The sequence below is a fragment of the Rhinolophus sinicus genome, linkage group LG05, assembly GCF_036562045.2.
Source record: "Rhinolophus sinicus isolate RSC01 linkage group LG05, ASM3656204v1, whole genome shotgun sequence".
NCBI lineage: Eukaryota > Metazoa > Chordata > Mammalia > Chiroptera > Rhinolophidae > Rhinolophus > Rhinolophus sinicus.
This window is the reverse complement of record NC_133755.1, coordinates 99,254,289-99,269,302: the sequence shown is the minus strand read 5'-3', so window position 1 is coordinate 99,269,302 and position 15,014 is coordinate 99,254,289. Positions and strand designations below refer to the sequence as shown.

At 33.0% G+C, this 15,014-nt stretch overlaps 1 protein-coding gene across 22 annotated transcripts in view; it reads right to left on the bottom strand.

The window, feature by feature from the left end:
• Positions 1-15,014, bottom strand: part of MLIP (muscular LMNA interacting protein) — a 245,069-nt gene that overhangs the window by 37,642 nt on the left and 192,413 nt on the right. The gene's annotated exons all lie outside the window — the stretch shown is intronic.

The following is a 15,014-nucleotide window of genomic DNA, read 5'->3' as shown; positions in this document are numbered from 1 at the left end:
CTGTTGAAAAGCTAATTTTTCGATATATAGATGGCAGGGACATTTTGTGTTTCCTAAATTTGTATTAATTTATACAATTTTTGATTAAAGACTTTTGTGTGTATTATTTTTATCTTGGTAATTAATAGGTTTTTCTTTTGGGCTTAATATATAATCAGTTTTTGTGAGGACACCACAAATACTAAAAGAAATTATTTTGTTTTGTTGCAGAATAGAGTCCAACTGTATGAGTATACATATATAGAGGGTGCCAAAAAAATGTATACACATTTTAAGAAAGGAAAACTGTATTAAAATTGTAGTAATACCAGTATATACCAATGACAAAAGATGAATACAAGTCACATTTGACTTCTGCAATTATAAGAGGTGCTCAAAGTGGTTACCATCAGCGTCCAGACACTTCTGATTACAGCGAACTACTGCTTGAGCAATGTTGACCAAAGTGTCCATTTGTATACTTTTTTTGGCACCCCTGGTATATATTAATTCCATTTACTCTAGATGATCTATCTTTAACAATTTTTCCACATACCCTGTCATAAACTGAAAAATGTGCTATTTTACCACTAACCCTATCTCTTATTCTCATCCTGTTTCTTACTTTTGTCCTGAGTGTTGATGTACAATTGTATTTTCCCTATAAAGTTTATTCTTTAGCATTATAAGCGGTTTTATTTGTCTTTCTTAAGAAATTTTTGGCCTGAATTCAACCTGCCTATTGTGAATATTATAACCTCTCCTTTCCTTTTGTTTGTAGTTATCTGGAATACTTTGTCATCTTCAACTGTTCTCAATCACTTTATTTAACAGTTTCAACTTAAAGATTGATTTTGTTTGTTATCCAGTCTGGGAGGGTTTTTGTTTCCCTTTTTAAATTTTCTTTATATCCATAGCAAATGAATCTTTCCTGGACCAGATTGTTTTTGCAGAAGGGACCACTGCTACTGGGATTGTTTTTGTGCTCCAAAGATACAGGCTTTGGGTTGTACATTTATTTAGCCTTTATTTTTCCTCAAATAGTCAGCTACACAGTACTTTTGCCACAGAGAAAGAGAAAGCCTCCTACAAATATGATTGCTGGGTGATCCAATGTATATCCACACCTCCTCTGCTTCTCAGAGCAAAATCTAGTCAGAGGGTCTTCTGTTGCCAACATGTGCACCCATGCAGAGACAAGGGATTTGGGGTGTGCATACTGAGAGGTTTCCCATACATTCGTTCAAGAAGAGTGTCTGCTGACTCTGCACTCTGCAGTCACCGTATCCTCCCTCCATTTGCTCCTAAATGTACATTTATTCATTCTCTTTCCTGGTTTTAGCAGTTCTTTAGTTGTCTCTGAATTGTTTGTCTTTTAATAGGAGTTTGTGGTTTTGTTTCTCCTCCTTTTTGATTTTGGATGATATCAAGGTGATAAAATGTAATTCATTGCTGACTTCATACTTGTCATATTCCAATCAGGAACCTCATTTGTATTTTGAAAAAAACAAATATCCATGGTATATCTTGAAGTTGGTCACTTTTTAAAACATTTGCCATGAGATAACTTGAGAAAGTCTTAATGATCCAAAGATTTTCTTTTTGCTTCTCCATCTCATTATTGTAAATATATATATATATACACACAGATATATATATGTGTGTATATATATATATATATATATATATATATATATATATATATAGTAAATATATATATATATATAAATTTATTTATTCCTATATCTAGGAATTTTTTATGATATATGATCTCTATATATACATATATATGTATTCCATTGCTGATTAAACCTTCACAGTTTTCCCACAGAATAGTGATTTTATTAAAGAAGTCAATTACTTTAGAGAATAAATTTTTTGACTTACTTTTCATTTAAGCCCCTTAAAGTGTCACTTTTCATGTATTTCATATTTAGAACAGATGTTATAAACTGGGAATATTTTAAAATCCATACTTGATCCAACTGTATAGTAAAACCCCAATATATTGTCATTTGCTCATTAATTATTGTCTCAAATCCTCAGATGTGTTTTCTGTGCATTTTCTAATGATATTTGACACAAAGAAATGAATTTCAGTTCACCGTTCTATTGTTTTCTTATGTATTATTTTACAATGTTTACTGCAGCAAGAACATACGCATCCCCAGTATTATAATATTTAAAGGTTTGCTGAAATAAACGATAAACTAATGTTTCCTTTATAAAGACTTTTCAGAAAAGATGTTTATCATATTAAATAGCCCATGTCTTTAAATATTATTGAAAACTGCACAGCATCTCCATGTGCTGGATACCTATTTTGTTTATATCTTACTAATTATGATGCCATAATACAATTATTAGTTAAAACTCAGGGCAAAAATATGAAATTAGGGCTAGGTATATTAATAATGAAAGTAGATAGAAAATCTTATTTCAAAAAAATCTTAATTTCAAAAAGTTGGCCAACTTCTTGTCAAATTCAAGTAGGTTATTAGTGTTTATAATATACATTTATGGCTAATAACAAGCTTATACTAGACATAAGCATTATGTCACCTCTGATATTTCTCATTATTTATGCCTATATTAGGAGTGGTACATTCAATCTAGATTATTTTGTTGGAGATTAAAAAAAATCAAGTCACTTGCTCATTTTATGAGGATTATTTTAGTTAAAAATAGTTAAAATGATATATCATTATGTCTAGCTGGTTCATGAACTGTAATATGTTGAAACAGTCTTAAGGAATAGACAACTGAGGACGGACTGTCCATTGCACTGATGCTTTCCCAGGACTTCTCACTTAGAACATACATGCGCTGCAACTGTCTGGCACTCAGACCTACAAAGGAGACCAGTGTAAACCCATCTTATACAGCAAAGTTTAAAATCTTCCTTATTATTTTAGCTCAAGAGTTGGCCAACATTTTCTGTAAAAGTCCAGTTAGTATATACAGCAGGCTTTGCAAACCATATGTTTTGTCACACTCCTGCTATGGTAGCATGAAAGCAACCTTAAACAACACATAAATGAATAGGCTTGGCTGTGTGCCAACAAAACTTTACTTATAGGAATTAGTGGTAGATCAGATCTGGCCTAAAGACCATAGTTTGTGACCCCTGTTTTAGGTTAAAACAACAACAACAACAACAAAAAAAAAACACTAACAAAATCTTTATAATGTCTGACCTGCAACCCACCTCAACCCCAGTGAATTATCTTGAGGTTGGTGCATATTACTTTGGAGATCACTATTCTAAATGATTCCTGAGAAATGAACATCATTCTGCCCTGCTTTAGCATTCAATAGATGAACCTTTTAATATTCTAGCTTTGGAGGGAAGGACAGGGATCTTAAAATTGTCTTGTATATGTTTCTATCAGGGAGATATATAACATAGTTATTTCTGATAACATGTTTTAAACTGCTCTTCATTTACTTAAGAATTATCTTCTTCAATTTAAAAATACTTAGAACAAATTTCTCAAAACAAAATAAGCTTTACTTAGGAACTTGATTTTTAAAAAGGAATTCATTATTTTGATTGATTATAGTATCATATCCTATAAAATTTCAAGAACACAAGAACTGATGAGGCAAATAATATCTTTGTTCACTAGAAAAAAATAGCAGACAAATATGCAGTGAATAAATTAACTTAGCTCTGTTTATTAAGGAATTACAGATACTGAAGCATTAAATATTGACAGAGACATCAGAAAATTAATGCTGCAGCCATATCGGATGCATTCACCACTCTTGCAAAAGCCCCCTTTCTACTCAGCCATCAAGTCCGTTTAACTTTAAAAGCTGTTTTCATTGCAACACCAAAGGGCATTTTAAGGCACCATGGGTTCTTTTTATTAAAGTCAGTACATTGGAGACTCTTTTGCTGCATTCTGGCATTTTTAAGTTATCTCCTTTCCTGCGGTTTGGAAGTGATGGGTGGAAATCCGCTTTCTCTTTGCTCCTGCTGTCCGGGTACCTTTGGGAGCTCAGAGCACCCCTGAATGAAATTACTGGAGCCTTTAATTCCCTCCTCTCTCCCTTCTTCCCATCTCTTTAGTAAAACAACTCTTATTTTTAAATGCAGCACTTCTTTTCAGCTTTCCTGCCTGGAGCTTATAACAATTTAAAGTCTGAATTATAGCATTTCCACTACAGTTTTAATTTAAAACACTCTGTTCAAAAAAAGTCAAGAACAGTTACAATATATTTCTTAAAGAGTGACTCCAGCCAAAGATATATCATTTTACAGATGCTATCACAGAGATCCCAAATTACCAAGAGTTCTAATAATCTACATTTCAGTAAGATCAAGCGAAGATAAATTAGGTCTCAAAAAATTCTCATAATTTTGAACATATGGCATAACTTCTTGCTTATCATCCCTAATTTTGAAGAATCCATATGCGTTTTCAAAACAACATACTTAAAGCAACACTTATCTATTTTGAATCCTGATTTGAACTCAAAAATTTGAACTTGTGAGGTATGAAAAAAGATAGCATATGCTTAGCTATTTCAAATCCCCTATACCAAAAAAAAAGAAAAAAAAAAGGAAAAAAGAAAAGAAGTTTCTAAATGATTAAAGTAAAATTTTGGAGCTAGGCTTTGGATTAGTTAGTGCTTAAAGTTTGTGGTTGTCTGACAGCAAGTTTCACAGAGTGGATGACATAGATAAGTAGGAAGATATTTGATAGAAACATACTCAAGGGAAAAGAGAAAATATTCCATAATCACAGTGGGCACTAGAGGGTTAAAATGATGAATTTTATGTTTTCCTGTATGTGTGGTTTAATTCTTGTCCTGTGTTGCTCACCTAGATGTATTTAGTGGAGAGGAGTAATTTATATTGAACAAGTCAGAAAGTAACACACAAAAGAGATGTCTGAGACTTCTCATAATGATGGGGAGGAGGAGGGAACATATTTGGTAAATCTTTAGCAAGAAGTCAACCCCTTTCTTCCAAAACTATAGTGATCCTGAAGGAAATAATTAACAGTAAACCTTTAAAGTGAGCATTCCCTTTAAAGTGTCCATAGCCCCTTTACTATTATTTAGTGAGTATTTAGAAATAGTGACTGTTTCATTTCCTCATAAATGGTATTTATATGGATACCATTAAAAATGAGATTGGTAGCCCCATTTTTTCTAGGATAAAATTAAGTGCCAAGTTAATCTTCACAAGATCATGCAGAGCCCATGTTCTTTCCACTGCATTTGATCATAATGTTTCTCCCATTTGCAGGAAACAGGAAGGTCAAAGGCTCCAGTAACCAGCAGCCGGGGTAGAGTCCCTTAATGGATTAGAGCACAGAGGACCAGGCCATGGAGCACACAGCCTCAGTGTGAAGGGGACAGTTTCAAGTGAAGAAGTACTGAGGGTTGCAGGGAAGATTAAGAGTAGCAGAAAAGAGACAGAGACCAAGGTTCAGAATATTTAGAACCTGCTAGAATTTAAGCTACCTGGGGCGAGGGGCAGAGACTGTTCTATTTCCTGTGGAGTCACCTATATCTATGGCAGAACCTGGCACAAACATTAAATGGTTCAATGCGAAGAGTAGAAGGAAAGGGAGTGAGTGTGGAGAGAAGCAGTGACACCACCCACCAGGAAACCACAGCACTAGACAGTTATGCAAGGACCCCATGCCAGGGACTAGCTTCCAGTTCTTTCTACCCCATAGTCCTATGCCCAGTGGTCCTTCCACCAAACCCAGCCAGCTAAGTCTTAATTCTATCTTCACGTCTCAGGGTAGCATTTTTGGTGGTGACAGTAAAAGCGTAATTTCCAAGAGAAAGGAAATCGTCCATTTTTTTGCATTTTGAGTTTCAAAATTGATTTTGGGAACCCATGACAGAGGTAATCATGTGATAGAGAAAATGTTTGGGTTTCAAAAGTCCTGGACATCAAAACTCTGGAAGACTACATAATTAATCAGAGTGAGAATATGAAAAGTGTGCTTAGGTTGAGGGGAGGAGACAAGGGAGAAGAAGATGGAGGGGATGGAGGGAAACAAAGAGATAAGAAGTCCCAGTATGTGACTGAAAAAGGTCCATGTACTCCACCACCAAAAGTGGGTTGGGTCATGGGATGGAGTTGGTGGTGGTTAAAATAATCCCTGAAAAATTTGGATAATCAGAGATTAGAGAATGCATGTGTGCTAGATTCCTAAGTAAACCTCGATGAAAAGAAAAGATTCACAAGTTTCCCAGTGTCAAGTCTGGTATGGAACCCATAGAGGTGTATCTAGGGGGAAAAATAGCCCTAAGAGAGGTAATTTTGAGAATTAAATGAGATTTTGGAAAATGGAGGGATTTTTAAAATAGTAAGAGATTCTTTGATTATAAGAACTATTCTATTCCACAAAATGACAGAAAGTATCCAAGTACTATAATTTGCTTTAAAAATTTGTTACTTGACTGATACTGCAGATCTCTGGCTTAACTGTAAGGAGATAGAATCTTCTTTATAAAAACATGTTTAAAAAAAATATGTAGAAAATGAAACAGTTGTGCTTTTCTTGATTTGTATGCCCTTTACTACTTACTTCAGGAACTGCCCTGTCTTTGTTAGAAGAACTAGGAATAGACTGTGGTTTTATTGTTTTGGGGTACATTTTAAAACTAAGATAGTGTGCACATAAATATGAGGGAATTCCTACTGTACTGATACTAAAACGCATAAACATCTTTCAACTTTTTTAAAAACCCACTTTTACTATTTTGAAATTCTCAGCAGGCTGTGTACCTACAAGATAGATTTTATATTACACCATTACAAACTTCTTCATGTTACAAGATTTGTATATTTAGGTCCATTAAATGCAGCACTCATATTGTTCTTGTTAACGAAGTGTTACAATTTTAAGGAAAAATGATCTTACAGTTTTTGATATCCTGAGGTTTTGTTCTGTTAAATCTATTATCCTCTTAACGAGAAAGTTAGGTGAACGGGTTGATGTGCTGCAACTAAATTATGTTTCTACTACAGAGCCTGTCACCCAGTCTAGCATCACCTCCCAGACAGAGACAGAAAAGCAAAAATTATCCCCAAATTTATTGCAAAGATTATATTAAAGTCTTTTGTGATTATAAAACAATTTAATCAAAGTATGGTGTCTTCTGCACTTAAAGAATACAGAACAGGAAATCCAGAAACAGGAAAGGCTTGCAAAGCCATCTTCAGTTTCACTATAAAAATCAGCTTTGTTTAAATCTTAGGTTGCCTACTTAGCCTTCCTGTTTAGGATATTTGCACTAAAAATAGTTGTCAAATTTGTCAATAAAAAAAGTGAAAGAGTAATTTAATGACTCTTAAAATGTTATTAAATATGTATATACATACACACACGTGTATATTTAATTTTGAAAAGAAAGTCTCTCTTCTCCCAGTGTTTTAATTTAAGGAAAAGCAAAACAAAGTTCTAATTATTCAAAGGGAAATAGTGGTAATAAATTGTATTGGTGATTTCTCAGTATTCTACAAAGAGGAAGTAAATAGGAAGTGATCTTTAAAGAAAGGAAAAAGTCAAAATAAAAAAAAAATACTTACTACCCAAATTTGCTCAATCCAAAAGGAAAAAAAAAAAAAAATCACAGTAAACTGTTATGATTTTGACCTAAACAATAGATTAAGACTCTCCATCTCTCCAAATTTATTACCCAGTCTTCCTTCCTTCCTTCCTTCCTTCCTTCCTTCCTTCCTTCCTTCCTTCCTTCCTTCCTTTCTTTCTTTCTTTTTCCTTCCTTCCTTCCTCCCTCCCTCCCTCCCTCCCTCCTCCCTCCCTCCCTCCCTCCGTCCCTTCCTTCCTTCCTTCGTTTCTTTCTGTTTTTTTCTTTCCTTAATCATCTAAATATGTGAAATACCAGGGGGTTTTAATAATATTTAAATACATAAACACAGAATTTCAAGGTAAGAAGGAACCTTTGAAAGTACTTTGTACAGTGCTTTCGTATTTCAGCTGTATAATAAGATCCAGTATTGGGAATGACTTAATCCAACACCATGAATTTTAAGAGTTATCATAAAGAACACTGACTTTTAAATTTTTCTCCTTTAGTTGTTTGCCCTGATACCTATCAATTGAGGAAATACAAGAAAAAGGAAGAAATGTCTAGAAAGATGGGGAAGCTACAATTTTGCTGAAATATCCAGAGCCGATGAAAATGTATGTCCCTTATCAAACGAGGTTATCGTTATGAGTGGAAACTACATGGGAATGTGGGAAATTCCCTAAATGGAGGCTTACTTACATCCTGCGTATGTCAAAGGGAAAAGTTCTTAGTCAACACAAAAATAAGGTACCTAATCAACGTCGGTTGAACTAAAATGTCCCTGCAGGGACAGCACTGAGCTTCATTGGTCAAGTATTCTTGGAGCTGGAAGGCAGCCAGGAGATGGTCTAGTCCCAGGGTGTCTCAACCCCAGCACTACTGACATTTTGGACAGAAGGTCCATAAGACAAATTGATATTTGGGTGGTTGGGCTACAATAGATTAAATTCCACTTAGAATGCCCACATTGGGAGATTAGAACGTTATTTTGAAAAACTCTAAAAACCTATAGTTCTCCCAACCCTAAGGAATCACTGATTTTGAATTTTCAAATTTACTGTAGATCTCCCTTCTATGTAGCCTTGAAATAAAGAAAAATACATTTTTTTAAATCTTGTTTTTTTTTCCACATAGTATTTATTTTGAAGGACATACTTCACCAGCCTAATTTCAGTTTTTCTAACTGTTTTTAAACAGTTTATTTACGTGTTTTTAGTTCATTGCCCCATTCTGTCCTATTCATTCTTTTGGGTGTTCTTCTCATTTGGATTTATTGTTTTCTCTGCCTAAATATCCTGCTTTATATTCTCTTGGATCACAGAGGAAGAGAAGGTTCCCAACTCTCTTCACATAACTCATCTTCAAACTTATATATCATACTGTGACCTTTACATTTGTCATCATTCAAAATCTAATGTCACTTATACTTTAACATATGTAACAACCTCTCCAGTGATTAGCGATTATAACGTATGTTTCAAACACATCAATCTTAGCATTTATGTTCAAAGACTACACCCAATTTTACTCTGTCCACCTCTGTGCATTCTACCTTGATTCTACTTTTCATGGAACAAAGAAAATATTTTCTATAGAGAAAAGAAAATCACAGACCCTTACTCTGACTGCATTTCCAAAGGATATTTATTAATAACTATCCTCCAAATAATTTTAAGGCAGGTGTAGAGTTGAAACTATGTAAGGAGGGAGGGAGGAGATTATTGTAGACAATGTCCTGGAAGAGGGGCACTAGTTTTACTGAAATTGTCCTATATACCATAGTATTAGGTTGGTGCAAAAGTAATGGTGGTTTAAAAGGTTAAAAATAATTGCAAAATCCGCCATTACTTTTGCACCAGCCTAATATAAAACTATGCCAAGGGCATGTGATTGTGACCGTCTACAGTTCTTGACTCAAAGTTCAAGGAGAAGTTTTGGGATAGAGATTCCTCTGAAGTAAAACAAAAGAATGCATCTTTTGTCATGCCAACAAATAAAACTAAGTTTCTAACCTCTGAATAATATTTACTTTGGATAGTACTTAAAAATTATTTTGACACAGTTACTTTCTCTCTTTTGACATTCTAACAGTTGTTTAATATTTTTCAGAAGAAACTAGTATAGATGCCTTAATTCTGTTTTAACAAGGCCTTATTTGAAAACTGGATTATACTTCCCATGAAAGGTTCTCAATATGGCAATGGCCATCTCTCTTAAATAAAGATGTATGAGGACATCATGGGTTAGTAGAACATAGGAGAACATATTTGCATAAACCTTTCAGATTGCCACTGTTTCCCAATAGATTGGGATATAGTCAGACCCTACATATTCACCAAGTATTGGTTAAGCAACTAATGCTTCAGACCTTAACCAATTATTAGAATTCAGTTGCTTCACTAATTATTAGAATTATTAGAATAATTCTATTATGACAGAAGTGGCAAATAGGTCTTCTTTTTGTTTGTTTATTTTAAAGCAAGTAAAAATATCTTCAAGATTCCTAAAACTACATAAGGCAAGGGAAGGGAGACAAAAGAGAAGTCTCCCTTAGTAATGTATACATTGCAGCAGAAAATTACAATCCTTTAGTTCCAATCTTCCAACCTTCACAAAAGAAAACTAAAGCCTAAAAATGGAAGAGATGAAATCGTAAATTTGAAGAGGTGATCCTATCTGATTATATCCAAGAGGAAGAAGCAAGTTTTTAAATATATATATATGTATGTATATATAGTATATCCAAGAGAATAGTTGATTGTATTATTGATAAATTATCTATTAAATATAGTACATAAGTTATTTATGAAAAATTTTCTATTATCTATAACCTATAAAGGGACGAAGGGAGGGATGGAGACAGGGAGGAAGGAAGAAAGGAAGGAAGGAAGGAAAGAAGGAAGCACAAAGAAAGGGGGAAAGGCAAAAAGAAAGAAGAGAAAAACTTACAAGGATTTTGTTACTTGAACAAACAAAAACAACATGGTAAAACTTGGAAAAGTAAATTTCTGATCTTAACCCTTTCAAAAAAAAAAAAAAAAGCGTAACATTACAAGGAATTCCAGGAATTCCAGTTCTCTCTTCTCCTTAAAACAACTCAGCAAACCACTTAATCATTTCTAGACCTAAAAAAATAAACATTTTAATCTCCTTAAAATTATTCCTTAATAAAAGGTTAGGAACAATAAAAGATTATTTTATGACAAAAGACAATGAGCCATGTTGATTGAGAAACAAATGTTGAAAAAATAGCGATTTGTTGAAAAGCGACAAGTCATTCAGAATAAAAGGCAATCTTGTCAATTTCACCTTATGACAAAGGTGAGTATTTGCCCTATAATATTAACACATGGGTGACATAAAGAAATGAAAGTAAAGGTCACAGTATAAATATAACTTGAGGAATCGTTAGATAAAAATCTGAAAGTCACCCACATAATCATCAAAGTTGAATGTCAAGCAGAGAGTTTGGTAAAGAAGGAAAGCAAGTCAGGTCTCTAAGAAAAATCAGAAGAAATGAAAGAATGAAAATACGACAACAAAGAAAATTCCCTATAATTATCCTTTTATGTTATCTGCAAAGTGATGTGGACGAAATGTGCTAAATGGTCATTTTCATACATAACCGTGTTATTTTCCCTACTGAAGCAAATTCAAAGGAAAGTAAAATTTAAGAGGTATATGCATACGTGCTGGGAAGCTTCTCATTTTCTTAAAAAAGGAAAACATTTCTGTGAAAATCACATGAAACAATAATATTGTCCCTTTGGTTTTATCCCAAACCTTTTTTATACATTTTTCTAGGGGTTTAAGGAGGAAATGACATATCTAATATCATGGGTTGAATTACTAATTTATGAAGACTGAGAGAGAATATTTTACATAACTCAAGTTAGCAACTGCTTTTCATATTTAAAACAGAGAATCTTTAGTGAAGAAATCACCTTTATCTAATTAGATATCTTAAATAACCAAAAAGTAATCAATACATTTTGCAAACTCCCAAGCAGTCAGACAAACTAAGAACCATTTGGCCCTTTAGTATCTTTATTCTCATCAGGGAATTGATTTTGTTATCAATAGAACTGTGCTTCAAGCACAGCCCCATAGTTTTAATCCATATGTGGAGGAGAGTAAGGACATTTTGTAACAAACTCAAAAAGACCACAAATTGATATAATAATGCATTTAAAGGTAGTTGGAGAAAAGCCTAAGTTTCATTCTGAAAAGATTTTGTTAAAAAATCCATCAGTACAGAATGAGACTTCCTGGCCTAAGCCATTTTAGCATTAAAGTTGTTAATTAATATGTTTCAATTACTCGGTTATGTGTGTGGTTTCAAACTTTGCTTTTAGGACTCAGAGGCTGTCTCCAGGCAAAATTTCAGTTCATTATCAGTTCAAAAGGCTGCCCAGCTGTATCTTCTTAAGCTACAGTAAATACATTTCAATCTGCTATCATCATCTGTACTGTGTGAAGTTTTGTAACAGAGAGTTTTGAAATCACATTTTATGGCAGTGAAGCTGCTAGGGGATATTTATTGACTTAATCTCATCCAACATCTCCTGTCATGTGGAACTGTCCCCAGTACAAGGCAGATTATAGTGAATGTGAGCTGCCTCAATTTGGCTCAACATTCTGGCGAAAGAATTTTCCATTACATGGGTGGGTGATATCAACTGAGTTTGGAACCATTCAATTTATTCTGGAGCAGCAGTAGAAGAGAACACAATAGTCACCAGAACTGAATCTAAGTACGCTCTCTTCTGTTGAAGTTCTGATGAAGTAGCAATACTGAGATTAGAAACTGTTATGGCTCAATTTATTTTTAAGTAGATCTAAGCATCTACACTTGTGAGCTGTCTTTGGTATCTGCTTCCATTGTAGTTTCTGGACCCAATGAGATGGTTAGTTAGAGCTCAGTAGAAAGAGGACGGTTGATAGTATATGCAGTTTCCCAGTGAGCCAGGATGATGCCAAGGTTCTCATAGTTTCCCTCTCATGCAACGTCAATGAATAAGACCACGGAATGTTTGGACGTTGCTTTTTTTACAATTTTTTTTTCAATTACAGTTGACATTCAATATTATTTTATATTAGTTTCAGGTGTATAGCACAATGGTTAGACATTTACATAATCTATGACGTGAGCCCCCGGATAAGTCTCGCACCCTTTTAGCACTATATATAGTTATAACCATACTATTAACTATATTCCCTATGCTTTACTTTACATCCCCGTGACTACTTTGTAACTACCAATTGTACTTCTTACTGCCTTCACCTTTTTTACCTAGCCCTGCCCCCCCAGCCCCACAATCTGGCAACCATTCACTTGTTCTCTGTATCTATGAATCTGTTTCTGTTTTGTTTGTTCGTTTATATTGTTCTTTAGATTCTACATATAAGTGAGATCACATGGTATTTGTCTTTCAAGTAGTATGCTGGACTTGTTCAATTTCAGCAGTCTGTAGACTCCTATTACTTCCCATGTTCCATACGGAAATTGGGATACACACAAGAACAAATTGGTTGAAAGAAAATATAAATAAGATTATGTATGCAGCACCTTAATATTTGCAAAAGAGCTCAAATTTTCAACAAACTATCTGGAAATGCATAGGTTTATGTTGTACATAAACAGAGCTTTAAACTTTCTATATAGTTGGGAAAAGCAAAGAAGAAATGGCAACTCCTTTTAATGACAAGAATTTCCTACACTTAAAAATGGAATTTATCATTTCAAAGGACAGCAAATTATGATAAATTATAGGTAGATTAACTTGATATTCTACAAAGAATCGTGTTTAAAGTAAAATGCATAAATTTGAAATTAATATATACAAAAGGACAAACTTATAGCATTAGATCATATCTTGAAGAATGTAAGTTACATGGGTAATATGTGAAATTTATTTTAACTATTGGTATTTTTGTCATATAGCTAGATTACTTTTACTAAACATTTATAATGATCCTATGCTGTCTGCAATATCACATTAAGCCTCTCAAATACTAGTGTCATGAAAGCAACAGATATTTAAAAAGTGTTTTTGTTGATGATGGAAATATGCTTTTGTAACAGGAATTTCATTTTTCTTATGTGTGGAATTAGTGAAGACAAACCTATATATATATCGATAAGATTTCTCTAATTTCAATTGAGAACTACATTTTATTCCATTAAGTAAAAGTAATTTCCTTTATCATTTTCAACTTTAGTGCCTTCTAAATTTTTTTAACTTATCAAAATCATATCAGTCTTCACTAACATATTAATAAACAGAAAAACATTTTCATCTCCATTTTACAAATAAAAACGGTAGCTAATCATGAGAAAGTATTTATAATGAACTTTTTCAAGGTTGCATAAGAACTTCAAGGTTGCATAAGAACTTCAGATCCAGTCAATCTTAGATTTTAAGTAACCCAAATTTTAGAATTTGAAGGATCTTTAAAAAGTACCTGACCTGAATGTTTCATTTTATACTTAAAAAACTGAATATTTTTAATGTATTCAGAGAGAGGAAACAACGTGCTCAGTGTTAGAGAGCTAATATGTGGCAGATAAAATATTCCTCATTTCATTAGTATGGATGCCATTTATATTTTCAAGAATACTGTTAGTTATCGTTTTCAAAATAAATTTAAAAGAAGTATATAATCATATTCCTTTTTAATTCTACTTTATCATATATTATCAAATGTGGTGATCTTACGTGTCCCAGGTGTAGCCAGAAAGATTTCTAGATTGCTTACATTACTTATTTATGTAATATTCTATATATTATAAAAATATAATTAAATAAATAAAAATAAAAATATATTATTGAAATATAATTCATGCCGATTTGTTGCATTTTAATAAAAAATAAATACATAAAGTTTTTCTTTGAAATAATTTAAGAAGTTTTACATTGTATAAATGTGGTTTCATATTTTCCCCCAAAATCTTAAAAAGCACTATTGACAACCTTCCACTTTACCTCCTCCAACATACAGGACATACAAGAGGAAGATAATATATCTTTTTTACACATGAACCAAATTAATAAAAAAGGCTTAAATAACTTGAGAGCCTATCCCTTAACTAGTACTTTTCAATCCATGAATAGGGGATTGCATCACCTCTACAATGTTAAAAGAAATCCAGACAATAGCTCTTTTGTCAAAGGTACTAATAAACCAACTCTAAAATATTATGTCTCTTCAAAAGGAACAGAATTTTAGTAATAAGAATATAACATGGATATGACACATGCAGATAGTGACTTCATGCTACCTTTATAGAGAATAATGTCTTGGTCCTCAAAATAATACCAGTAGAAGATAGAACATTTTTAGAAAAAAACATAAAATACTTCAAAATATTATCCTGGAAATATATAAGAATTAAATTTTATTATGCCAAAAATCGATCTTTTTTTATTACTATGGATACTCCAATTAAATGAACATTTTCTTGCACA